Below are 27,604 nucleotides of genomic sequence, written 5' to 3' on the forward strand. Positions count from 1 at the left end.
AATATGGTTCGCCGATGCACATCGCAAGTACTTGGATGAGCCGTTTTCGGAGGAAGAGGTGTTTGCGTTGATATGGGCTATGCCGGGAGACAAAGCACCAGGGCTGGACACGCACGTCCACCTTTTACAAGGAATTTGCGCCACTTCTTTCGCCCCATCTCCTTAATAAGTATGAGGACTCACTTGAGCGGGGTGCTCTACCCCCCTCCCTTCGTGAGGCACTCAAAGTGTCCATTCTTAAACCGAACAGGGACCCACAACTGTGCGACTCCTATTGGCCATTATTAATGATTACCATTGATAATAAAATCCTCACAAAACTGCTGGCAACGCGATTGCTCCCGCTGCTCCCCACGATCCTCAGACCTGATCAATGCGGCTTTGTTCCCGGCAAGAGCACGGCCCACAACCTCCGCACCCTCTTTGCAGTGATGCAGGAGGTGGATTCCTCCTTCCCCCCCGCTGCCGTTTTCCTGGACGCAACCAAAGCATTTGACACGCTGGAATGGCCCTATTTATTCTCACTCCTCGCCCATGTGGGTATGAGCCCCGCCTTTCTTAAAAAGGTAGCATTACTATAAACCACCCCGACGGCCGGACTACGGATTAACGGAGTGGTTCCCCCCAATTAAAGTGGCTTGAGGCATGAGACAGCGGTGCCCACTGTCACCCCTCCTCTTCGCCATAGCCATGTAGCCATCAGTGTTATGTTTCATATAGGTACCTAATATAGGCCCAGGTGATATCATACACCGTCACCTATATTATCTCTCTTATACTACACAGTAACGAGCCTTTAGGATTGACCCTTTACCTAGTTTTAGTCCTGGGTGCAGAAGAAGGGTTTTTCCTAAACAATAGGGTCCTATAACTTCATCAATAGACTCACACAGTTTAAATGAGTATTCATAAGAGTTCTTGGAAACCAGGCAGGGGCTACACAACCTACCCCACCATATCTACGTACAAGGTTCATCCCATAACGTCATCCTCAAATCCAACAATGGCTAATACATGAGACAAGGGACAAAGAAATCCTAGATACTTTTTGTATCGGTTGAGAGAGGGAACCGAGACTTCCAGGCCGACACACTGACCAGAGACGCTGAGGCTCCTGCATGCAGACGCTCCAGCTGACAGTGGTCTAAACATCCATCCCTTGGGTGTCCAACTCAAGACCAGAACGGGCTCCTACATTCTTACGCTTCAGGTAATGGAATTCAACTAAATCCAGGAGGGATTCTTGGCTTCACACCTACTCACATGCTAGGTACACTTAGGTACATCTAGATAGGCATCGTAGGAGTACGTGTGTTAGACCTGTCAGCCCTTTGGGTGGTCCCTCCTCATCATTATTTATTTTGTCCCACTTTTGCCTCAAACCCTGTTAGTATTTTTCCTTTTTGGGAACCACCAGACTTTTTAGTGTTGATGCAGGGTCAGGGAGCCATTTTCCCAACCCCTGGAACTTCTGTCTGAGGGCCTGAAACACAAAATGGTGGCCACCCATTGTCACCTGAGACATAGCTGGAACCTACTAGTACCTTCCAGAACATTCTGGAACCCTGTGGCAGTGTGAGGCAGGTTTAGAATGTTGGGAAGCCAGCTCAGAGTTGGCAGTTGGAGTTGGCAGTTGGCACCTGACTGGTGAAGGGAGAGCAGCACAACACTGAAGGAGGAAGGAGTGAGGCAGCAGGGGTGGAAACTTGTGCCTGGAGTGGGGTTCAGAAACCCACCCTTGATACTAGTCCCTACTGACTGAGCCCAGCCTAGAGCCCTGTGTGGGATAAAGTGAAGAAGAACCAATTCAAGGACCTGAACAGCCGGAACAGGCCTTGAAAGTAAAGAACAGCAAGTTCCTGACCTGTCTACTGGTATCTTCCTGGAGTCCGACGCCGAGAAGCCTAGAGACCTGGGGCCGGAGGTGAAGAAGCGGCGCTGACTGGAAAGCAGACGTCGTACCCGGAGCCGCCAGAGGTCGAGAGAGGGCGCCGACGGAGGTCGTGGAGACACCAGAGGTCGAGGAGGAAGTCACCTGAGGTCGAGTGTGCGGCGTCGACGGGGGAGTAAAGTCCGCCCTCCGGAGTCGCCGGAGACCGAGGTGAATCGTGCCGGAGGTCGGGAGTGGAGATCGCACTCCGGAGTCGCCGGAACCTGAGGAAAGGAGCACCGGAGGTCGGGAGTGGAGATCGCACTCCGGAGTCGCCGGAACCTGAAGGGAAGAGCACCGGAGGTCGGGAGTGGAGGTCGCACTCCGGAGACACCCGGAAGTAGGGAGATCGTGTCCCTGTGACGCCGGAGACCGACATCGAAGCGAGGCTGCCCAGCGACATCGAGCCGAGGCCGCCCGCCGACATCGATCTGGAACCACCTCACGGCGTCGACAGGAACTGACATCGAGCCGAGGCCGTCCGCCGACATCGATCCGGAACCGCCTCACGGCGTCGACAAGAACTGACATCGAGCCGAGGCCGGCTAGCGACATCGAACCGGAACCGCCTCAAGGCGTCGACACGACTCCGGCGGAGTTGGAAGTTCATAAAAAGGGCAGTAAGTGGAATAGAGGGCGCCTAAGGCCCTGTGGAGCCCTAAGAGACCATCCTAGGGGCTAGAGAGGACCAGCCTGGGAGTGCCAGGGGTGGACTGAGACTGATACAGTGACCTGTGTGAGGGGTTGTGTAGTTTGGGAGAGCCAGATTCCTAGATTACCGTTGATCTACCTCAGTTTTAGCCTCAGCCTTATCCAAGCTAGGTGAGACACCCTCAGGCCATCCACATAACCACAAGCTGTGATTGGGCCAAATCAACCCTTAGTACCTCACAAATGTGACCTGATTTGAAAGTGTACTGATGGCTTATATTTATTGAGAGTATTGTATTCTTTGTATTTATCCTATTTATTGTCTCACGGTATTTATTGTCTCACAGTATTTATTGTCTCACAGTATTTATTGTCTCACAGTATTTATTTGCCTATGTATTTTATGCACATCTATTTATTCATTGATTATTTATGATCTGAGCTTATTTATTTGACCTACCCTTTTTACAGAAGAAGCTTTGTGTACTGTAAGTGTGTTATTATTTATTTAACCTGCAACTAAGAGAAAACAAGATAAACACAGATATATTTTCATAAATTTTTACGGTGTAGTGTCGTTTTTGGAACGGATGCACGCATGGTTATTGTGAGGGTGTGACGTACGCTTAACACGGTGCCTGACCCCCGACCGCTCAAGCCAAGCTACCCCTTGTGTGTTGGGAAAAACCGGGTGACTGCTAACCCGGTTGCCCGGGGTTTTCTAACATAATTGGTGTTCAGCGGTGGGATAGAGCTGTGCTTGCGTCCACTCGACAATAACTGTGGGTAGTCCATAGGCCTACACCGGGAGTTTTCTCAAAGCGGACTTCCTAATTCTGAGTTTTGTTTTTTTCCAAATTTACTCTGGTGGTGGGAGGAGGTATTACAAAAGGTACCCCCCTGCATAGCTTCTGTAAACACCTGTCTTCTATTCTGAGTGGGCAAAATGGAGTTTGTGTTGGAAGATTTGGAAACTTACACTGTGGCCCAACTCAGAGAGTTTTGTCAGCGAGAGGGGGTGTATTGTCCCCCAGGTGCCAAGAAGGCTGAACTCCAGACCAGCTTGAGGGCTTGGGGGGAGGCACGACGGGAAAGTAAGGCTGAGCAGGAGGACAGGGATGGAGAGCCTGTTAGCGAGGGGGCTGGGTTGTACCAACCTGAGGTGGGGAACCTGTTAGCGGGGCCCAGAACACTTTCCAGGAAGGGCAGCACTGTCTCTAGCGGTGGCTTATCAGAAGTAGAATTAACTGACCGGAGGGAGAAAAGACAGCTCACATGGAAGTTGGCGGAGCTGGAGAAAGAGAAGGAGGGACAGAGGATGGCTCACGAGTTGAGGCTGAGGGAAATAGATCTCCATATCCTACAAGTCGGGGCACACACTGTTCCTAATGGTGGCAGCAAAGACAGAGAAATCACCAGGGAACCCAAACCCTATCTGCCGAAAGACATAGTAGCTAGCTATAGTGCAGGGGATGATATTGCCAAGTGGCTAGCGGCCTATGAGGTCTCTTTAAGGGCCCATGGGGTGCCAGAGAAGTACTGGGGAGGGGGATTGTACAAATACATGCCTCCAGCTGGTAGGGATGCATTATTGGCCCTAGAGCCGGATGAGCAGACCCACTACCCCACCATGAAAGTGGTGCTCGTAAGAAAGTTTGGACTAACACCCGAGAAGTACAGACAGAAGTTCCGGGGTAGCCACAAACTGGGCACACAGAATTGGGTGGATTTCCTGGACTATGCAAAGAAGGCATTAGAGGGTTGGATTCAGGGCAGTGAGGTGAGGGACTACGAGGGGTTGTTTGATTTAATGTTGAAGGAACACCTGCTCGAAAAATGTTTCCCTGAACTGCGTCAACACCTGGTGGATAGCAAGCTGACCAATCCCCGGAAGCTTGCTGAGGAGGCGGACATTTGGGCTAGTACCCGGGTGTCCACAAGGGGGACTGGAGGGGATACTCAAAAGGCCAGACAGGGCGCCCCCCAGAAGAAAGAGGGAGGGGAAAAGAAAAAGGAGTTCTCTAAAGGCCCCCAAAATAACTTCCAAGGAAAGGGAACAGGATTCACCCCTAGGGCTAACCCACCCAGAAACCCTAATCCTGGCCAGAGTCAGCAGCCAAGGGTTGTCCATTGCTTCGAGTGCGGTGGCGTCGGACACTATAAGGGAGATGCGAAGTGCCCGAAAAGACCACCCCCTCCCATTGGAGGAAAGGCCCCCGGAGTAGCTAGTGTAGTGCTCGGGGAGGAGATGCCCTTAACTAAGGGAAGGGAGTGGGCGGGTGTCACTTTAGTGTCCCTGGGAGAACGGGAGATGGTTCCTAAGATCCAGGTGCCCGCAAATACCATAAAGTATGGGCAGTGGGTCACCATCAACGGCCAAAGAGGGGAGGCTCTGAGAGACACAGGAGCCAGTATGACTATGGTACGTAGCCAACTGGTGTCTCCAGAGCAGGTAATTCCCGATGTACTCCACCCAGCCGCGATGGCTGACGGCAGAACCGGCCACTATCCGGTGGCCGAGGTTCCATTTGAATGGGAAGGGGTTGCAGGTTCACTTCGAGTTGCCGTAAGCCCTGCCGTACCAGTCGATTGTCTGCTGGGGAATGATATGGAGCACAATGCTTGGAAGGAGGTGGAATACCGGACTCATGCTGAGATGCTGGGTACACCTGACTGGGCCTGTGTTAGCACAGGGTCCGCGACTACCCGGAGAGGGAGTTTGTTTTGACTGGAGCCTGGAACAAAGGCACAGCCGGCTGCCGACCAAGGGAAGAACCGAGGACAGGAGGAGCCTGCCTCGGCATCCGCGCCCCGTGTGACGGATAGGCCACCGGAGGTGGTGGACCAGGAGTCCGCGGTGGGGGATGTTACCAAACTGGAGGACCTACCCATCCCGGCCGAGTGGCACGTGGAGGGAGGGCCGACCAGGGAGGAATTCTGCAAGGGCCAGAGGGAGTGCCCTACCCTTGAGGGATTGAGGCGACAGGCCGAAGCCCAGGCAGCAGAGAACGTTGAGGGGAACTACAACCTTTACTGGGAGGATGGCCTCCTCTACAGTGCAAGGCACCCCTACATGGATCGTCACGAGCCTTAGTAGTCCCTCAACGTTACCGAGCCTTCCTACTGGAATTGGCTCACGAGATCCCCTTGGCAGGACACCTGGGGCAAGACAAGACCTTCGCCCGTCTTGTCCCACACTTTTATTGGCCTCAAATGAAAGTGTCATCCGACACCTACTGCCGGACATGTGTGTCTTGCCAAGCCAGTGGGAAAACAGGGGTGAAGCTGAAAGCTCCCCTGGAACCACTTCCTGTCATTAGCACCCCCTTTGAAAGGGTGGGCATCGACATTGTGGGTCCATTAGATCCGCCTACTACAGCTGGTCACAGGTTTTTCCTGGTTCTGGTGGATCATGCCACACGGTACCCAGAGGCTATACCTCTAAGGACCATTACAGCACCTGTTGTGGCTAGGGCCCTGATGGGAATCTTTACCCGAGTGGGTTTTCCCAAGGAAGTTGTGTCCGACAGGGGGACCAACTTCATGTCAGCGTACATGCGGGCCATGTGGAAGGAGTGTGGAGTGACCTACCGGTTCACAACTCCTTACCACCCCCAGACCAATGGTCTGGTGGAGAGGTTTAACAAAACCTTGAAAGGCATGATTAGAAGTCTGCCTGAAAGCCTGCGGAGGAAATGGGACGTCCTCCTACCCTGTCTATTGTTTTCCTACAGGGAAGTGCCACAGAATGGAGTGGGCTTCAGCCCCTTCGAGCTTTTGTATGGGCACCCTGTGCGTGGACCTCTCAGCCTGGTGAGAGACGGATGGGAAAGAACTCCCAGAAAGCTTCCCCAGGACGTGGTGAGCTTCATGCTGGCCTTCCGGAGCCAAATGGCTAAGTTGTGGAAGCAAGCTTCTGACAACTTGGAGGCCAGCCAAGCAGTAATGAAGGCGTGGTATGACCACAACGCTCACCCGGTGGAATTGGAGCCTGGCCAGAAGGTGTGGGTGATCGAACCAGGAGAGCTTAGCGCCCTCCAGGATCGCTGGTCAGGACCCTTTGAGGTATTGGAGAAGAAGGGTAAGGCTACCTACTTGGTGGATCTTAAGACCCCTCGTCAGCCCCTACGGGTGCTGCATGCCAACCGCCTCAAACCCCACCACGAGAGGCCCGAAGTCATTTTGATGATGGTGACTGACGGAGCAGAGGACGTGGAAAGCGAGCCTCTCCCCGATTTGTTCGCGTCTCAAGAGAAGGATGGGTCGGTGGAGGGAGTGATTCTCTCCCCATCTCTAACTCCTGAACAGCAGGAGGACTGCCGCCAGGTCCTGGGGCAGTACTCTTCGTTGTTCTCCCTTGTTCCGGGTACAACTCACCTGTGCGTCCATGATGTGGACACAGGAGACAGCCCACCTGTGAAGTCCAAGATCTACCGGATGTCAGACAAGGTGAAGGCCAGCATTCACAGTGAAGTCACTAAGATGCTGGAGCTAGGAGTGATCGAACCTTCCAGCAGCCCCTGGTCCAGTCCGGTGGTGCTAGTACCAAAAGCCGCACCACCGGGTGCCCAACCGGAACTGAGGTTCTGTGTGGACTACCGGGGACTGAACTCAGTAACCAAGACTGATGCTCATCCGATCCCAAGGGCGGATGAATTGATTGACCGGCTGGGAGCTGCCCAATATCTAAGTACCTTTGACCTTACTTCTGGGTACTGGCAGATCTCTCTGACTGACGGAGCTAGGGAAAGGTCAGCCTTCTCCACGCCCAAAGGCCACTACCAGTTCTGTGTGATGCCCTTTGGGCTCAAGAACGCACCTGCCACGTTTCAGCGTCTGGTGAACCAGATCCTCACTGGAATGGAGAGTTTCTCTGCTGCTTATCTGGATGACATAGCCGTCTTCAGTAACAGCTGGGAGGATCACTTGCGTCACCTGCAAGCTGTTCTCCAGGCCCTGAGACAAGCTGGTTTAACGATCAAGTCCAGCAAGTGCCAGATCGGGCAGGGGTCGGTAGTGTACCTTGGACACTTGGTGGGTAGGGGAGCGGTGCAACCCCTCCAGGCGAAGATCGAGGCCATCATGGCCTGGAAACCCCCCAAGACTCAGACTGAGGTCCGAGCTTTTCTGGGCCTCACCGGATATTACCGCCGCTTCGTGAAGGGATACGGTACCATTGTGGCCCCCCTCACGGAGCTTACGTCCAAGAAACAACCTCGACGGGTAGTCTGGACGGAGGCTTGTCAGCAGGCCTTTGTAAAACTGAAGCAAGCCATGTGCGAGGCCCCGGTCCTACGGGCCCCAGACTTTTCCAAGGAGTTCATTGTCCAGACGGATGCATCGGAACATGGCATTGGGGCAGTGTTATCGCAACTCAATGAAGAGGGTCTGGATCAACCCGTGGTCTTCCTATCCCGGAGACTACTTCCCAGGGAACAGAAGTGGAGTGCAATAGAGCGTGAAGCCTTTTCAGTGGTATGGGCTCTGAAGAAGCTGCGGCCATACCTGTTTGGCACGCACTTCCTAGTTCAGACCGACCACAGACCCCTTCGTTGGCTGATGCAGATGAAGGGGGAGAATCCCAAGTTGCTAAGGTGGTCTATCTCCCTACAGGGAATGGACTTTCAGGTGGAACATCGGCCTGGAGTGGACCACGCCAATGCAGACGGTCTCTCAAGGTATTTCCGCCTTAGTGATGAGAACTCCCAAGGGGTTGGGTAGCTCTCCCCACTTTCAGCTGGGGGGGACGCGTGTTAGACCTGTCAGCCCTTTGGGTGGTCCCTCCTCATCATTATTTATTTTGTCCCACTTTTGCCTCAAACCCTGTTAGTATTTTTCCTTTTTGGGAACCACCAGACTTTTTAGTGTTGATGCAGGGTCAGGGAGCCATTTTCCCTACCCCTGGAACTTCTGTCTGAGGGCCTGAAACACAAAATGGTGGCCACCCATTGTCACCTGAGACATAGCTGGAACCTACTAGTACCTTCCAGAACATTCTAGAACCCTGTGGCAGTGTGAGGCAGGTTTAGAATGTTGGGAAGCCAGCTCAGAGTTGGCAGTTGGAGTTGGCAGTTGGCACCTGACTGGTGAAGGGAGAGCAGCACAACACTGAAGGAGGAAGGAGTGAGGCAGCAGGGGTGGAAACTTGTGCCTGGAGTGGGGTTCAGAAACCCACCCTTGATACTAGTCCCTACTGACTGAGCCCAGCCTAGAGCCCTGTGTGGGATAAAGTCAAGAAGAACCAATTCAAGGACCTGAACAGCCGGAACAGGCCTTGAAAGTAAAGAACAGCAAGTTCCTGACCTGTCTACTGGTATCTTCCTGGAGTCCGACGCCGAGAAGCCTAGAGACCTGGGGCCGGAGGTGAAGAAGCGGCGCTGACTGGAAAGCAGACGTCGTACCCGGAGCCGCCAGAGGTCGAGAGAGGGTGCCGACGGAGGTCGTGGAGACACCAGAGGTCGAGGAGGAAGTCACCTGAGGTCGAGTGTGCGGCGTCGACGGGGGAGTGAAGTCCGCCCTCCGGAGTCGCCGGAGACCGAGGTGAATCGTGCCGGAGGTCGGGAGTGGAGATCGCACTCCGGAGTCGCCGGAACCTGAGGAAAGGAGCACCGGAGGTCGGGAGTGGAGATCGCACTCCGGAGTCGCCGGAAGCTGAAGGGAAGAGCACCGGAGGTCGGGAGTGGAGGTCGCACTCCGGAGACACCCGGAAGTAGGGAGATCGTGTCCCTGTGACGCCGGAGACCGACATCGAAGCGAGGCTGCCCAGCGACATCGAGCCGAGGCCGCCCGCCGACATCGATCCGGAACCACCTCACGGCGTCGACAGGAACTGACATCGAGCCGAGGCCGTCCGCCGACATCGATCCAGAACCGCCTCACGGCGTCGACAAGAACTGACATCGAGCCGAGGCCGGCTAGCGACATCGAACCGGAACCGCCTCACGGCGTCGACACGACTCCGGCGGAGTCGGAAGTTCATAAAGAGGGCAGTAAGTGGAATAGAGGGCGCCTAAGGCCCTGTGGAGCCCTAAGAGACCATCCTAGGGGCTAGAGAGGTGTTAGGACCAGCCTGGGAGTGCCAGGGGTGGACTGAGACTGATACAGTGACCTGTGTGAGGGGTTGTGTAGTTTGGGAGAGCCAGATTCCTAGATTACCCTTGATCTACCTCAGTTTTAGCCTCAGCCTTATCCAAGCTAGGTGAGACACCCTCAGGCCATCCACATAACCACAAGCTGTGATTGGGCCAAATCAACCCTTAGTACCTCACAAATGTGACCTGATTTGAAAGTGTACTGATGGCTTATATTTATTGAGAGTATTGTATTCTTTGTATTTATCCTATTTATTGTCTCACAGTATTTATTGTCTCACAGTATTTATTGTCTCACAGTATTTATTCCCTCACAGTATTTATTTGCCTATGTATTTTATGCACATCTATTTATTCATTGATTATTTATGATCTGAGCTTATTTATTTGACCTACCCTTTTTACAGAAGAAGCTTTGTGTACTGTAAGTGTGTTATTATTTATTTAACCTGCAACTAAGAGAAAACAAGATAAACACAGATATATTTTCATAAATTTTTACGGTGTAGTGTCGTTTTTGGAACGGATGCACGCATGGTTATTGTGAGGGTGTGACGTACGCTTAACACGGTGCCTGCCCCCCGACCGCTCGAGCCAAGCTACCCCTTGTGTGTTGGGAAAAACCGGGTGACTGCTAACCCGGTTGCCCGGGGTTTTCTAACAACGTGCTTTCCTTTATCATGCATTTTATATCCATGTATGCATTTATGATTATTGCAAAATGGTAGAACTGTACTATTCATTTATATTCACTGTACTGCTGATAATATATATCTGCTACTGTCTAACGGTTGATGCAGCACATCTATTTTACACTAGAAGAACAACTGTGGAATAAATACTTATTGTAACACGCCCGACTGTTTCTTCTGTGTAACTCTCTGAGACCGAATAAGTGAGAACGAATGACTGGGCAAAAAGTAATACATTGTTGCCACGATCCTGTGGGATCAGGGTTATCATGTTCTAAGGTTGCCAGAAACTATTCTCTCCCCGATAAGAGGAGACACTAGTTTGGGAAAAAGTTGATTTTGATATATTCGGTCCGACTGAACTTTTAAAACGTTCTCATATATTTAAAATTTCATTAAGTGATATCATTACCTTCAGTACATTGTCTGATGGTTGGGACTCTGAAACTGTTAATAACATGTTGTCTGATTTAGAAACAACTATCGCATTTCCGAACACTGGAATGTTAGAAGGTACTTCAGACTATGACACGTTGTACTGTTACCAATATTATGGTCATCATTTCCTGCACAAATCTATTTCACCTAGAAATGTTTTTGAGTACCACCAGTGGGAACATTGCCCTACACCACCTTAAGGCAGTTCGCAAACATTTGCACAGAAATTCTCATATTTTTCAGGGTTTAACACTTCTGACCTAACGTCATTTTATTATAAAGTTACACTGACATCGGCACTGAAAACTATATTGACAAACACCAAACAGATTTACTCTGCTTCCTTTATCACCCAATTGTCTGAAAAAGGGTTTGACCTATAGAAGTACATAACAGACTTAAAATGAGTCTGGGGTTCTAGAGACTGGCAAGTCCAGGGAACAGAAGCGCTATTAAGAGCATGCCTCATTCCACAGCAGATGATATTTCTAAATGACACTGTGCAACAGACATCCTGTCTTGGACTAGCCAAGAACAAGGACCTGAATACACCTCGGTTTCAAGCACCATCACAGATCGAGGGGTGGCAAAATTCGACGTCACAAGAAGGGGCAACAATAGATTACATTTTACAATACAATAGATCAGACCCTAATTGGAAAGAATGGTTGGTTTGGCCCTTAGACACAAACAGATGTCAGAAAAGATTCTGGAATACCACGAAGGGTTTAGTATCCATAGGGCAGACACACGGTATGTACAAAGAGAATATCCAGGGGTAGTGACATCCTACAGTGTTGGGAAGTTGTGCCTTGATTGGCTAGAGACCTCAACACTCACAGAAGTAAAACAACACTTGTCCTTACTCACACAAGACATGGATCTTAGGGATTTTTTACGCCGCCAGAAATGTTTCGTATATGCTGGCATTTATGCTGCCTATAATGAAATTTGGACAATATCCCAACAAGAGGCCGCAGAAAGAATACGGGAAATAGACCGTATTAACTTAGGGAAATCTCTAGCAGTGGTAGACAATGGGTTAACAACGTTGACCTCCAGGATATATTCCTTGGGCAACATTGCATCTTCTGCAATTGACATACTGGAACAGGATTCAGCCATATTACAACATGGGCAATTTCAGTTACGTTCTGTTGTGTTATTGAGCTGGACGCTACAATCTTTGCGTGCAGGCTATGTGCCTTGGCGTTATATAAACAGTACGTCTCTGTTTTCTGAATACAATCTAACAGATAAACAGATGGAAATGGCACAAAGGGGAGCAAAATATATAATGCTGCGTATTGAAAACTGGACAGACTACCATTTACGGTAGGGGACTCTCCGTCTACGGAATGGTTCATCCATGACTACTTAACTCTACCTGTCACTACTTTTCAGTTTCAATATTGCCTTGAGCAAAGGCAGGCTGGCAAATATGAAAAGATGGATAAGGACTACATTAAGGAATCTTGGAAGTTACCATACAGATTTCGATGCCTGAGTGGGGATCGAGAAGTGTTTCTAAGCGTACAAATCACAAGAATGCTTTAAGCGGTTCGCTCATGTCCCAGGACATTTCACTGCACTGAGCTTGCAAAGGTTCAACAGCAAACTTTACTGCCACATGAAAGGGACTCCAGCATCGGTGATTACAATGGTATTCGAGCTGCTCTTTAATGGGAGTTACTTGATGCTGAATGATCAAGGTTGCTGTGGGTTGCTTCCGGGCATTGCCTATCTGGTCACTGTGAACTCCAGGGTTACTTGCTGTATGCAAGTATTGTTTCCCCCAACAAGTACAGTCAGGGAGGCGCCGTTATGGCCTTCGTTTAATGTTTCCTTTATACAGTTTGATACTTTGAGCAGACTGAAAGCCATGCTTTTACAGCAAACCATACCATTAACCTCCGCTCGAGAGACCTTTGATCTTCAAATCGCAAGGACCTCGACTGAGATACAGGTACTTAAACGTACAAACTGCCCCATTCATTTCGCAGAAATAGTGGGTCGTATCTTTAATATGTCTGATACGAGTGGTATTGTACACCTATTTAAGACCATAGGGTCAGGATTTCTAAGCACCATTCAGACAATCCTAGGAGTTATTCCAAATGTAATACAGTCCGTATTGGGAAGCATCTTTGGAGGTCTTCCGCTGATCCTGATCTCTATAGCAGGAATCTTGATTGTCATTTTTCTGCTACACAATGGATGGCAAAATCACCAATGAGATGGCAAAAGCACTCCTGGAGCGCAAATACCGTGAACGCATGGTACAGCATCTGGGCACACCTCGCCTACGGAAACTGAGCGCCTCTTGGTTTCTATTGTTTAGACCAGTATGGATGGACTGCATCTTACCTGTTCTTCGATGCCTGTTTTGCGGTGAGGAATGCGTGTTGGATCTCTGTCTAACACTTGCATCAGACATGCCTGCGGACTTGAATACCAGGCTGGAACCCCTGAGGACCCATGCTCGGCAATGTCCCCAGTGTATTCTGATATTGATGGCTGCATTCCTCAAGAATCCGCAGGTGCCTTTTACAACTGGATTGAGCATCAGCTCTTTCACTAGCACTCAGGTTTCAAATACAGCACCGACTGCCTCTACACCAGCTATTGGCAACTCTGAATATCATCTCTGCTCCATTGCCGTACTCTGCGAGGTGTTACAAGGACCGTCCCCTGCAGCGGCGGGCAACAGCGATGTTGCGTCTCTCAGCCAGGACACTTAATCTATAATTGGCGAATCGTGTGCTGGGAGAGAATTCAGAATTTTTCCTTTGGTTTTAAAACCCAACTAAATTTGGAACATTTCCTAAAATTGACACTTTTTCGCTGAAAAGCATGGCCTTCTGACACTTGTAGTGGCTAAACTTATATAAACAAACTCATCTAGGACTTTGGCTTAAGTAACAATTCCAATGAATACTTTTAAAAACGTTTCTCCCCCTATGAGACTGTATTTAAAATGATTTTAAGACAATGTTTTTACAAGACTCACTGATAGTTTTTATGGGCTGCTACCTAGTAGAAAGTGTAGTTCGCTAGCATTTTTATCATTGTTGACTATTCGGAAGAGGAGTGGGTGTTATGTTTCATATAGGTACCCTGATATAGGCCCGGGTAGTATCATGCACCGTCACCTACATTATCTCCCTTATACTACAAAGTAACGAGCCTTTAGGGTTGAACCTTTACCTAGTTCTAGTCCTGGGTGCAGAAGGAGGGCTTTCCCTAAACAATAGAGTCCTATAACTTCGTCAATAATCTCACACAGTATGAATGAATATTCATAAGAGTTCTGGGAAACCAGACAGGGGCTACACCACCTACCCCACCATATCTACGTACAAGGTTCATCCCATACGTCATCCTCAAATCCAACAATGGCTAACACATGAGACAAGGGACAAAGAAATCCTAGATACTTTTTGTATAAATACAGCACATCTTGGTAGGGTTGAGATAGGGATCCGAGACTTTCAGGCCGACACACTGACCAGAGACGCTCCAGCTGACAGTGGTCTAAACATCCCTTGCGGGGTGCCCAACTCGAGACCAGAACGGGCTCCTACATTCTCATGCTTCAGGTAATGGGGTTTGACTAAATCCCAGAGGGATTCTTGACTTCACACCTACTCACATGCTAAGTACACCTAGGTGCATCTAGATAGGCATCGTAGGAGTACGTGCTTTCTTTTATCATGCATTTGATATCCATGTATGCATTTATGATTATTGCAAAATGGTAGAACTGTACTATCCATTTATATTCACTGTACTGCTGATTATATATATCTGCTACTGTCTAACTGTTGTTGCAGCACATCTATTTTACACTAGAAGAACAACTGTGCAATAAATACTTATTGTAACATGCCTGAGACAGAATAAGTGAGCACGAGTGACTGAGCGAAAAGTAGTACATTTTTTCCACAATCCTGAGGGATCATGGTTGCTATGTTCTAAGGTTGCCAGAAACTATTCTCTCCCTAATAAGAGGAGACACTAGTGGCACTGTGAGCTAGCTAATGCAAACAGGCTAACATTTCTTGAGGGGGTACTCAGAGCCAGTCTGCCACCAAACCCACAGTTTATGTTATCCGAATGCGAAGGTCCTGTATGGGTGATATAGGAACTACACGACATTAGCTGCCAAACTGCAGCCGCACCATGCATGAAGAGGTCTTGCTTTCACACCCAGGGTGATTCTGGAGTTCATGTATGCGGACCGATGTGACTTTTATGTCAAACACCTGGCGACAAACCTCGACCCCCTCATTCGGGAAATCATCAGATTTGGGGGCCTCTCGGGCATCACTATAAATTGGGGGAAGTCCACGATCTTCCCGCTCACAGCCGCCACTGACACGTTCCAGTCAGAATTTCCGCTTAAATTGGCTGACTCCCCAGTGAAATACCTGGGCATCTGGCTCAGCAGGGTTCACGAGGAGCTGTTGCGCTATAACTATGGCAGGTTAATGGAGTGGCTGGAGAGTCGATTAATCCGCTGGAGGATGCTCCCTCTTTCTTTGGCTGGCTGGAAAATGGTGATACTGCCTAAGTTCTTATACGTCTTCGTAAATCTCCTGCGCCCTCTCACCTCGGAATTCAAGAAGAGGCTGCGCTCCAACTTGATATCCCTTGCCTGGGTGGGCGGGCAGCCCCGTGTGGCATGGGATACCCTCACGCTTCTGTTCGAACAAGGAGGCCTGGACATGCCAGACATGGAGCTGTACCATAGCTGTGCGCAGGCCCAATTTGGGTTCCATTGGATATACCCGACTCCATTTATGGCGCAATCGGCCCCTGAGACCGACCAAGTGGACCCCACTCTATTGTACATGGTGATGTTCCAGCCCCAGAGCCGCCCACGGTCTGAGATTGACACAGTGGGCAGCACAGTTTGGGCGTGGCAGCAACTCCGATGCAGAGCACACCTGGACACACTATTTGCACCTTTGGTGCCACTAACCAGACACCTGGCGTTGCCCTTCGCAGCCGAGGCGGGGGTCTGTCAACGATTGCGCAAGCTCCAGCTGCATACACTAGGACGAGCATTCCCGGACGCGTCTTCATCCATATGGTTGCCGCACTCGAAGATGAACACACAGGCCTTTTAGACAGAATGACATATTTCTAACTAAGGGCGGCGATGCGAGTGCAATATGAATCGTTACCGGTCGCACCACCAACGTTCCAAGTGTTGGAAGCATTTTTAACCAACCCTTCACCCAGTAAACTCAAAACACAGCTTTACTCTGGCATGCAGCGGGAATCCCAAAAAAGTGTGCCCCCTGCCCAGTGCGAATGGGAGGAAAGCCTAGGAGCCCCATTTGAGGAGGGTGTATGGACCTACTGCTGCACACAAGCCAGGGATATGTCACCCAACTATAGGCTAAGGCTTATCCATTTTAAATACCTCCACAAATTGCACAGGACCCCTGTGTGGCTGCACAGAGCAGGGCTGATTGTGGATGCGCGATGTGGAGCGCCGGAGGCCACCTTTATGCACCTGGCTTGGGAGTGCCAGGATGTTGCGAGATTCTGGGGCTGTGTATTTGACGCGTTGGATGAAATGCTGGAGTGCAGGTTGGAGCTCATCCCGTTGATTGCCCTGCTAGGGTACCTTAAGAACATCCTGGCTGACACTAGGAAACTGACGGCCATGTTGCTGCTATTGTCCAAGAGACGTGTGGCGATCTGCTGGGGCTGTAAGAGCAAGCCGCGTAGGGACGAATGGTTCACGGATGCAGCGTTCTGCCATAGTCAACTTTCAGAGTTCTGGGAACTAATGCCTGCACAAGCGTGCCCTCAGAACATATGGGAACCATTGCAAAGTGTTCTCAGAACATATCCAGTTGACCGCGTGCAAGCCCCTGCGGTGGAAGTATAAGCGACAACGGGGATGTAAGCGACGCAGGAGGGGTCATCTTCTGCAGTGGCATACCATTCCCCTAAGAACTGCCAGAGAGGCACACCTCCCCTCCCCCCCTCTCCCCTTGTCTACCCTGGCTCTCGTCTTCTTTTCCTGTTTTTTCTTTCTCCTTTTTCCTCCTCTGTTGCTGACATGCCACTGTTTCCCACAGGGAAGTTATCCAAACTGGCGGCAGATTATGTGGCTTTTGGGACACTGCATGAACTGCTGGCCTATCACTCTTCTTGATTTGGTAAATGTATCTGTGAATGTAAACATGCAATTGCAAGTCCCTTCATGTATCTCCAATTCCTCCTAAGCCCGGTACAATCTATTGCTGTCTGTACTTGATGAAAATCTATAAATAAAAAAAAAAAAAATTAAAAACGTGAGTACGGGGCAAGGTCCAAGGCAGCACCAACAGGTCACCTCAGGCAGCACTGGGGCGTGCTTGTGCAGAGGTGCTTTTCGGCATCGCGTGCCAATGTTATCCTATGGGAATCTGTCTGGTTGAAAGGAGACTACAGGCTTGGACTGGGAAGCTAGTCGGGGGGCTCAGGTCTCACGATCCTTGGGGACGTGGGGACACCTTTGGTCCTCTTCTCCACAGGCCAGGGGCGACGGGTGCATAGTTGTCTTCAGGCATCGGATTTTTGTCACCGAGAGCACTTGTGGTAAAGGGGACTTGCCAACAGAGGCTGCAGGCAGCGTTGGGATGTCCACAGTGGGCAGGTCCAGGATGGGCTTTCTCTCTGGTGGGCCGAGGAAACCGTTCTGGCACTGTTTGGCCTCTTCAGCTCTGGCTAGGCGGCACGGGTGCAGTGGTGCATTCCAGTGCCGGGTTTTGGCGGTCCGGAGTCCTCTCAGGTCTCTATGGGTGCCTGCAGGATGCAGGGAAGCAGCTCTGCTGCTCCATTGGAGTTCCTGAGTCTTGGCAGAAGTGTTGGTTGTCCTCCCAGGCTTTTGGAGGCACAGCAGCTTGCAGGATGAGTTGACTTTGGTGCAACCGTCGGGAACAGCAGACAGGCCGACATGGTTGGCGCCAAGTTAGTTGCTTCTTCTACAGTTCTTGCTTTTTCGTGGCTTTTAGGTTCTTATTCTTTTGGTCTTCAGGATCTGATTTCTTGGTGCCAGAATTCCCCTAAATACTGAATTTAGGAGTGTTACAGGAGTGTAGGGTAGTAGCTAAGTGGCTACCTACCCTTGGGGTCACTACGCCCCATATATCACCACTTTTTGGGGGAGATGGTCATAACCCTGTCCCAGAATTCCTGATTTTGCCATCACCAATATGGCTAAGTTTGGAAACTCGCCATCACCTCAAGTAGCCCACTTTAGGGGTGCCATTAGCCAGAGGGTGAACACACCTATCTGACTAGATAATTTACCTGCCTGTCCAGGTGCCAAATAGCTCTGGATAAAGGAGGTAGGCTTCTATTCCTGTGAGAAAAAACAGATTTACACACCAAAGGCAGTAGGTGCTTTGAAGCTACCCTGCCCTGGAATGTTAATCTGCAGGTTATCCTGCAGGAGGCCTGGTTTCTGGCCTCCAGAGAGCAAAGGCCCTCGCCCTTGGGGGTCAGACACTTGTCTGTGGTGGCAGAAAACCAGCCAGTCAGCACCAGGGGATGGTAGGTTTTCAGGGGGCACTTCTAAGGTGCCCTCTGGGTGCATGTATCACTAACTCTGACACTGGTACCAGTGTGGGTTTATTAAAACAAGATGTTTGATTCAAAATATCCCTCTTTTCAGTGAAGCCATTGTGTAGCTGGGGAACTCTTTTTCACCAGTGTCCAGCACGTGTTTCAAAATGGCTTCCTTGATCACTTGTACTTTTGCAGTGGAACTGACCAGCACATGGGTATATCTGCTTAAGCAGCTCTGTCCTCACATGAAATATAAGTCTGCCTTAAGGCAGTAAGGCCTGCTGTAGGGGTGACTTACAAATTTCACATGCAGGGTTAGGGGTCATGGCACACAGGGATGTGTGTCATGTCATGTTTTCACTTTTGGGTCTGCACCAAAACAAGCAGCCTGCAGTGGCAGTCTTGGATGGGTTTGTTGAGGGGTCCCTTAGGGTGGCATAATTCGTGTTGCAGCCCTTAGGGACCGTCTTTAGTACCTCAGGCCCTATGTACCAAAGGTATAATTTACCAGACACTTACAGAGGGTACTAAAGGTATCGCCAATGGGAGAAGCAATGGCACAGTATTGGGCAAGAGATCTGGCACTGGGGACCTGGTTAGCAGGAACCCAGTGCACTTCCAGTTGAAATCACATCAAACACCAGGCCAATAGTGGGCGTGTCCATCCATGTTGAAAAGGGCACTTTCCTACAAAATTGCTCTGTCCAGTTTTAGTGTTGTACCTAGTGTTATATGTGAAGTCTGTCTTTTTTCTACATGCATGGAAAATTATATTTACCACTTTAGGTTCTGATTATTAAAAAGGAGAACATAGGCACGGACACTGTTAGACAAAGAAGACTTACTCTAAGACTATCTAGACAAAGAATACACAAAAAGATAGGTATAATCTGGGCCCAGTGGTTGGCTAACATGCTAAAACTGCTGCTTCAAATGTGCGTGCGCACACACACACACACACACACACACACACACACACATACACACACACACATACACACACACACACACAACATCTAGGGTGCAGTCAATAAAACAAAAGGCAAGTCCCTCTAAATCAGGCCCTGTTTAATTCAAACGCCAATTTATGTTTGGCGCAGTACGTGGCCGATTTGTCAAAAATGCAGATGTAACTTGGGTATTCCCCAAGAAGTTATCTATTTTGAGCTCACAAAAGATATTAGAAACAATAGATAAAGTTAAACCTCCCACATTGGTCAATAACGCCTTTTCTTGATGTGTTGAAAAACTATGTAAATCTGTTATTTTATTTTAAAGTAAACAATATGTAAAACCACGTAATTCAAGAAAACGGTAAGCAAAGTCAAATACGTTTTTGCATGTTAGACACAGAATTAGAAACATATCCAGTTGACCGCGCGCAAGCCCCTGCGGTGGAAGTATAAGCCACAACGGGGATGTAAGCGACGCAGGAGGGGTCATCTTCTGCAGTGGCATACCATTCCCCTAAGAACTGCCAGAGAGGCACACCTCCCCTCCCCCCCCTCTCCCCTTGTCTACCCTGGCTCTCGTCTTCTTTTCCTGTTTTTTCTTTCTCCTTTTTCCTCCTCTGTTGCTGACATGCCACTGTTTCCCACAGGGAAGTTATCCAAACTGGCGGCAGATTATGTGGCTTTTGGGACACTGCATGAACTGCTGGCCTATCACTCTTCTTGATTTGGTAAATGTATCTGTGAATGTAAACATGCTATTACAAGTCCTTTTATGTATCTCCAATTCCTCCTAAGCCCGGTACAATCTATTGCTGTCTGTACTTGATGAAAATCTATAAATAAAAAAAATAAAAAATTAAAAACGTGAGTACGGGGCAAGGTCCAAGGTAGCACCAACAGGTCACCTCAGGCAGCACTGGGGCGTGCTTGTGCAGAGGTGCTTTTCGGCATCGCGTGCCAATGTTATCCTATGGGGATCCGTCTGGTTGAGAGGAGACTACGGGCTTGGACTGGGAAGCTAGTCGGGGGGCTCAGGTCTCACGATCCTTGGGGACGTGGGGACACCTTTGGTCCTCTTCTCCACAGGCCAGGGGCGACGGGTGCACAGTTGTCTTCAGGCATCGGATTTTTGTCACCGAGAGCACTTGTGGTAAAGGGGGCTTGCCAACAGAGGCTGCAGGCAGCGTTGGGATGTCCACAGTGGGCAGGTCCAGGATGGGCTTTTTCTCTGGTGGGCCGAGGGAACCATTCTGGCACTGTTTGCCCACTTCAGCTCTGGCTAGGCGGCACGTGTGCAGTGGTGCTTTCCAGTGCCGGGTTTTGGCGGTCCGGAGTCCTCTCAGGTCTCTATGGGTGCCTGCAGGATGCAGGGAAGCAGCTCTGCTGCTCCATTGGAGTTCATGAGTCTTGGCAGAAGTGTTGGTTGTCCTCCCAGGCTTTTGGAGGCACAGCAGCTTGCAGGATGAGTCGACTTTGGTGCAACCGTCGGGAACAGCAGACAGGCCGGCAGGGTTGGCGCCAAGTTAGTTGCTTCTTCTACAGTTCTTGCTTTTTTGTGGCTTTTAGGTTCTTATTCTTTTGGTCTTCAGGATCTGATTTCTTGGTGCCAGAATTCCCCTAAATACTGAATTTAGGAGTGTTACAGGAGTGTAGGGTAGTAGCTAAGTGGCTACCTACCCTTGGGGTCACTACGCCCCATATATCACCACTTTTTGGGGGAGATGGTCATAACCCTGTCCCAGAATTCCTGATTTTGCCATCACCAATATGGCTAAGTTTGAAAACTCGCCATCACCTCAAGTAGCCCACTTTAGGGGTGCCATTAGCCAGAAGGTGAACACACCTATCTGACTAGATAATTTACCTGCCTGTCCAGGTGCCAAATAGCTCTGGATAAAGGAGGTAGGCTTCTTCTCCTGTGAGAAAAAACAGATTTACACACCAAAGGCAGTAGGTGCTTTGAAGCTACCCTGCCTTGGAATGTTAATCTGCAGGTTATCCTGCAGGAGGCCTGGTTTCTGGCCTCCAGAGAGCAAAGGCCCTCTCCCTTGGGGGTCAGACACTTGTCTGTGGTGGCAGAAAACCAGTCAGTCAGCACCAGGGGCTGGCAGGTTTTCAGGGGGCACTTCTAAGGTGCCCTCTGGGTGCATGTATCCCTAACTCTGACACTGGCACCAGTGTGGGTTTATTAAAACAAGATGTTTGATTCAAAATATCCCTCTTTTCAGTGAAGCCATTGTGTAGCTGGGGAACTCTTTTTCACCAGTGTCCAGCACGTGTTTCAAAATGGCTTCCTTGATCACTTGTACTTTTGCAGTGGAACTGACCAGCACATGGGTATATCTGCTTAAGCAGCTCTGTCCTCACATGTAATATAAGTCTGCCTTAAGGCAGTAAGGCCTGCTGTAGGGGTGACTTACAAATTTCACATGCAGGGTTAGGGGACATGGCACACAGGGATGTGTGTCATGTCATGTTTTCACTTTTGGGTCTGCACCAAAACACGCAGCCTGCAGTGGCAGTCTTGGATGGGTTTGTTGAGGGGTCCCTTAGGGTGGCATAATTCGTGTTGCAGCCCTTAGGGACCGTCTTTAGTACCTCAGGCCCTAGGTACCAAAGGTATAATTTACCAGACACTTACAGAGGGTACTAAAGGTATCGCCAATGGGAGAAGCAATGGCACAGTATTGGGCAAGAGATCTGGCACTGGGGACCTGGTTAGCAGGAACCCAGTGCACTTCCAGTTGAAATCACATCAAACACCAGGCCAATAGTGGGCATGTCCATCCATGTTGAAAAGGGCACTTTCCTACAAAATTGCTCTGTCCAGTTTTAGTGTTGTACCTAGTGTTATATGTGAAGTCTGTCTTTTTTCTAAATGCATGGAAAATTATATTTACCACTTTAGGTTCTGATTATTAAAAAGGAGAACATAGGCACGGACACTGTTAGACAAAGAAGACTTACTCTAAGACTATCTAGACAAAGAATACACAAAAAGATAGGTATAATCTGGGCCCAGTGGTTGGCTAACATGCTAAAACTGCTGCTTCAAATGTGCGTGCGCACACACACACACACACACACACACACACACACACACACACACACACACACACACACACACCCACATACACACACACACATACACACACACACACAACATCTAGGGTGCAGTCAATAAAACAAAAGGCAAGTCCCTCTAAATCAGGCCCTGTTTAATTCAAACGCCAATTTATGTTTGGCGCAGTACGTGGCCGATTTGTCAAAAATGCAGATGTAACTTGGGTATTCCCCAAGAAGTTATCTATTTTGAGCTCACAAAAGATATTAGAAACAATAGATAAAGTTAAACCTCCCACATTGGTCAATAACGCCTTTTCTTGATGTGTTGAAAAACTATGTAAATCTGTTATTTTATTTTAAAGTAAACAATATGTAAAACCACGTAATTCAAGAAAACGGTAAGCAAAGTCAAATACGTTTTTGCATGTTAGACACAGAATTAGAAATATTTACCGTTTCAAAAAATACCTTTTAGACATTAAAGAGGAAAAAGATAAACTCATATTCAAGACAAAAGAACAGAACTACATTATACTCCCTCATCTTTGCTTAAAAAATCATCCAACAAACACATGTGCCCACTCGTACATAAAAGATGGTTATTAAGTATGATCAAATAATGATTAATGTCTTGTATCTATGGATTGCCTTAACTTAAAAGACAAACTCAAAAGGTTATAAATGGTAAAACATTTGTGACCTTTCAGCCATCATATTTAGTTCTCAATCTTCTCCATATGAAAAATGCTTCAAATGTTGATATGGGTGATGATATGAATGACTCTATACACCTACTCAATTGACAGGGTAGTTGTATATTTCACCCTAATCATGGATCTGTAGCACGGGCTGGAGCTCATTAAGAGCAGGCTTCCAGCAGCACTTCCATCTATTTTTGTTAGTCAATAAACCAGTAATTCATGTAACTCCTGTAGATCAGCATGCCACTGTTGAACTAGCCTGAAAATTCAACTCCAACAGGAGCAAAGCAAATATTCTACTTCCCTGAACCAACTGAAAATCATGCAAACAATGTCAAATTTGGGCAGCACTAGATAGGGGAAAAGGGGACTGCGACAAGAGAGAGAGAGAAAAAGAGAAACTAGATGTCTTCACCTCACCTGTTGCTACTGCCGGACTCAACCTGCACTGTAGAATTGTTGATGTCTAAAATAAGAAAGAATTATTTTAGCATTCATTCATTAAATTATGGTTCACTATTTCTAAGGTGACACCTGACATACCTTGTGGGGATTTTGGTATAACTCGCTCTAGTGGCTACTGATAACTCTATGACTTCATAGAGCTGAAAGATATAAAAAACCTATGTAAATGTATGGAATACCCTGAATTGTAATTCATGTACTTATATCTACTATAACTACCTTCACTGAGTTATAAATCAAGTATGTGATCTGAATGATTCGCAGTATACGTAGTTCATCAGCTGTAACTTAACAAATACTCATTAGCATTGTATTTTTAGTCCTGGCAAGATACATCCCTTTTCCATCACAGACAATACCTTAATACCATATGTGATTCAAGTGACAGAAACAAAGGCTGTGCAGTTTAGAGGATCACTGGCCCCTCCCATGAACAGGTGCATTAGAACTTGAAATCTTATAAAGGACAACCTCAGTTAATAACATTCATAATCTTTGAAAGTATGATGCCAATACTAAAGTGCAATTCAAATTCTAAACCCTTGGTCTCTAATGCTTATCGAGAATGCTTTTTGCAGAACAAGGTCCTTGAAAACTCGCAATAAAAGCACAATGAATTTCAATCTCGTAGCAACAGGGTTTTGGCTGCAGCAACAACTGCTTACCAAGGAATACTCTAAATCATGAGAAATTTATACTCGATGGATCTAAGATGGCCTCTACCATTTCAAGTTATGAGAGAGTTTCCTGGTGCTTTGGGAAATGTAGTTTGTTTCAATTTCACTTGCAAGTTTTGCATAGTGCAAGCACTACAGCCGTGAATCCTCATACCAAGACGTGCCTACACTCTAGATGTTCCGCTGACCTCCTCTGCAGCATTATACTTGCTGGAGCTTGGGTCCACTCTAACATTTGTCTCTAGACCGATGGTCTTGATAGCAGTTTGAGAGGTAAATGGAGAAAACAATCCCTTGTTAAAATCTCAATACAGTGTAACCAATGTGGTCACACAATAATCAACTCGACAACTTAATCTGAGTTTAGTAGGGTTTCATTATAAAGATAGAAATAAATCGATATAGACCAATCTCAACATTATCGTATAGAAATACAGAACAAAAAAAGTGAGTCCAAATCTCCTGAAGAGATTTACCCTATATACTACAAAGCAGTCATCTAACACTGTGACGGTGATGCAAATAATCAAGAAAAAAATTGATTATTAAACTGCATCAAATGGTTCTCCAAAGTAAGCATGAGTAAGCTATCTCTCCCTACGCGACCTTAAAAGGTGTAACCCTAAACTAAGAAGCTTTTAGTAAAGGTGAAATCAGAAAGGTGTCAGCTGTCGGAATCCTCAGTGGAACACACTCCAACCATGGATCAAGTAGCATAAAGCCGCACAAGCAGATGCATTGATCTGCTCCCCATGAAGTCCTAAAATGTCTTCACTGCCCCTCACTATGTTTCAGCATAAATTATCAATTGCATTCAGGGTAGATAATCCCACGAGACTCTTTGCTAGTAATTTTCCCGGACTCCAGCACAACTGGATACTTGCACCACCTTTCCCACATCGATAAGTTGCAACTTTATTCTTCCTTGATCATTCTTCTCCTCCTCCATGAGAACTCGCCTCTTTGCTCATTACTGCGCTTCTACTTGCCAACTTCGTCTTCTCATGCCTTGTTATCTAATGTAAACAAAACCCTTCTATGCTAACTAAACAGAGGTTGTTTATAACTGCAGTGGAAACACAAATACAAGCAAATGCATTCTATGTTGAAGATTAAATATAAATTACAGGTTAGATTTTAACCGTGAGCTTGAACTGAACTGGTTTTGCGAGGGCCACTCTAGTCAATTTTAGCAGGCCATAGGGTTACAGAAAACATGCACATTTCTACACACATAATAAATGCAGCTTCTTAAGACATGAATAAATTGTAAAGAATTACGAAGATATCATTCTAAATGCACTTGCATAGAAATAATTATTGTTGCATGTATAGATGTTTAAACATTAGTGTACACATACACATTCTATTGTGTTGACCTCACAATGCGGCACATTTCACGATAACTTCTCCTATATATATAAATGTTACATTGACCTTTAATAGTCATGTTCTATTATATACACACATTCTTCAAATGGAGTACTTTAAATATGCAATACTTCATTCTCATTAGAAAATTAATCACACAGAATAGATTTGAGTGCTGACGACTCATGATTAAGATGCACTCCTACAGTATCTCAGATGGGATCTAAATTACACTTCTCCACACTCAAGCACCATTGATGTTTGGAGGAGTGTGTCTCTGTGCCTGCCCAGAAGGCACAAGAAAACCAGAGCCATGGATCATGACACAGTGCTACCTTCGAAAATCCACTGATGCTTTTTTGAGTTGATTTCCTGTATTCAACAGTACAGGCTATTGCAGTTGCGGCTCCTTAATGTGCGCCGCTCTGCCTCCTTTATTTTAAGGACAGTATAATAAAAAATAAATGAATCCTGATCGCTAAGATCCTCACTCAGCACAGGGGTCAGGCAATCAGGCCCTTTTGAAAGGCACATGTGATACTCTGCATGGCCAGCTGGCACAGGTTTAGCTAGACTTACCTGCTTTCAGCGCTGGTCTCCTTTGCCTGCTAAGCTGGATGGCCCCTCCTCCCTGCGACGTAGGGCACTCTCACTCATTAAATGCAGAATGGGCGATTTATGCATCCACCCTGTGCTGTTCGAGCCTTCATGATAATCAGCAAGGGTGCACATTTCGGGCTCGCCATAGGGTGGGATCAGCAAACCTTATTGACCATTCCCCCGCCCTGTGACGAGTTTGGAAAGGAGTTCCATTCAGACAAGCCGCCAATGTGGCATCTGGCAGACTGGCATCAAAATGCCACCAGGGCACATGATATAAACATATACAGTGTGTATGCCTCAGTTCAGAGCAGCCTGCACACTGTATATTAATCGAAAGTATGATGGAATCCCGAATGCGTTTTTCACGCATGCCTTTGGAACTCCTTCATTTGAACAAATGCGTCTTTAGCACACATTTGTTCTGCACGCAAGTCATACCAACGACTTGCCTTAGGGAGGCGCTGGATGTTGGAATAGTTTAATTTACTATACCAACTCCAGTCTGCCCAACAGTATGGAAGGTGTTGGATTTTATTTCAAACACCACTCCACCACTACGCCGCCCCTAAAGCAAGTCATTGTAACGACTTGCATGCAGAACGAGTCCGTGCTAAAGATGCATTTGTTCTGTTGTCGGCGCTGTGAAGTCACAGCGTGATTCCGGCTTCGTCCTAAAGGACGGTTCCCATATGAATCATCAGCTTACTGTCACTGCTTGATGGCATTCCTGGAGAAGGCATTGCCGAGGTAGGATTCGGGACCTTTACTATGTCACCAACTGCCACTGGGCCACTGCACTGAGCATTTGTTTTAATGTCTGTGAGTCATTGGTAAGTCAGACAATCACAGGAGTTATTTTATGGAAAGATTCCATTCATTGAGTAACAGTATTGGCTAGTGCAGTCACTATTTAACTCACTAGTGAGAAACCCAGCTGTGCTACTCAGGCAAATGTTTCCACTCCAATCCGTAGCCAACAACAAGTTTGGTTCTTGCTGCAGAGCAGACTCAGTTGTATACAAAGGACCCATGGGTAATATATGTAAACATGGAAATATTTTCAAACTAAAAAAAAAAATAGACAAAATACTCCTCTGTAAAAAGACAACAGTGATGATAATCCAAGAAACATCTTGTTAAAAATAATTACTGTTTTACTATATACAGTATAGCTATTAATAGCTCAAATTGAAATAGGATGCATGTTAATTAAACTTGACTTCTCATAATATAACGAATATTGAAAAATGTCCATTAACCTTTCAGAATTATATTTTCTTACGCTGAAACTCATCAAGCACTGTAGCTAGAAAAAATGTAGGAAATGCCAACCAGTTACCAATGCTAATACGAGGCCTTATGTGTGGATATGGTCTTTATTACTTAGGATTCTA

The 27,604-nt window shown here is 47.7% G+C and overlaps 1 protein-coding gene across 1 annotated transcript in view; it reads right to left on the minus strand.

Annotated features, from left to right (window-relative positions):
• The window catches only part of EPCIP (exosomal polycystin 1 interacting protein), a 128,051-nt gene that overhangs the window by 80,262 nt on the left and 20,185 nt on the right, over positions 1-27,604 (minus strand). The window contains exon 2 of the mRNA XM_085623124.1: positions 23,515-23,560. The gene's annotated coding sequence lies outside the window, so the exon portion shown is untranslated. The remainder of the gene's footprint in view (positions 1-23,514; positions 23,561-27,604) is intronic.

The sequence above is a fragment of the Triturus cristatus genome, chromosome 8 (genome assembly GCF_964204655.1).
Source record: "Triturus cristatus chromosome 8, aTriCri1.1, whole genome shotgun sequence".
Classification (NCBI taxonomy): domain Eukaryota; kingdom Metazoa; phylum Chordata; class Amphibia; order Caudata; family Salamandridae; genus Triturus; species Triturus cristatus.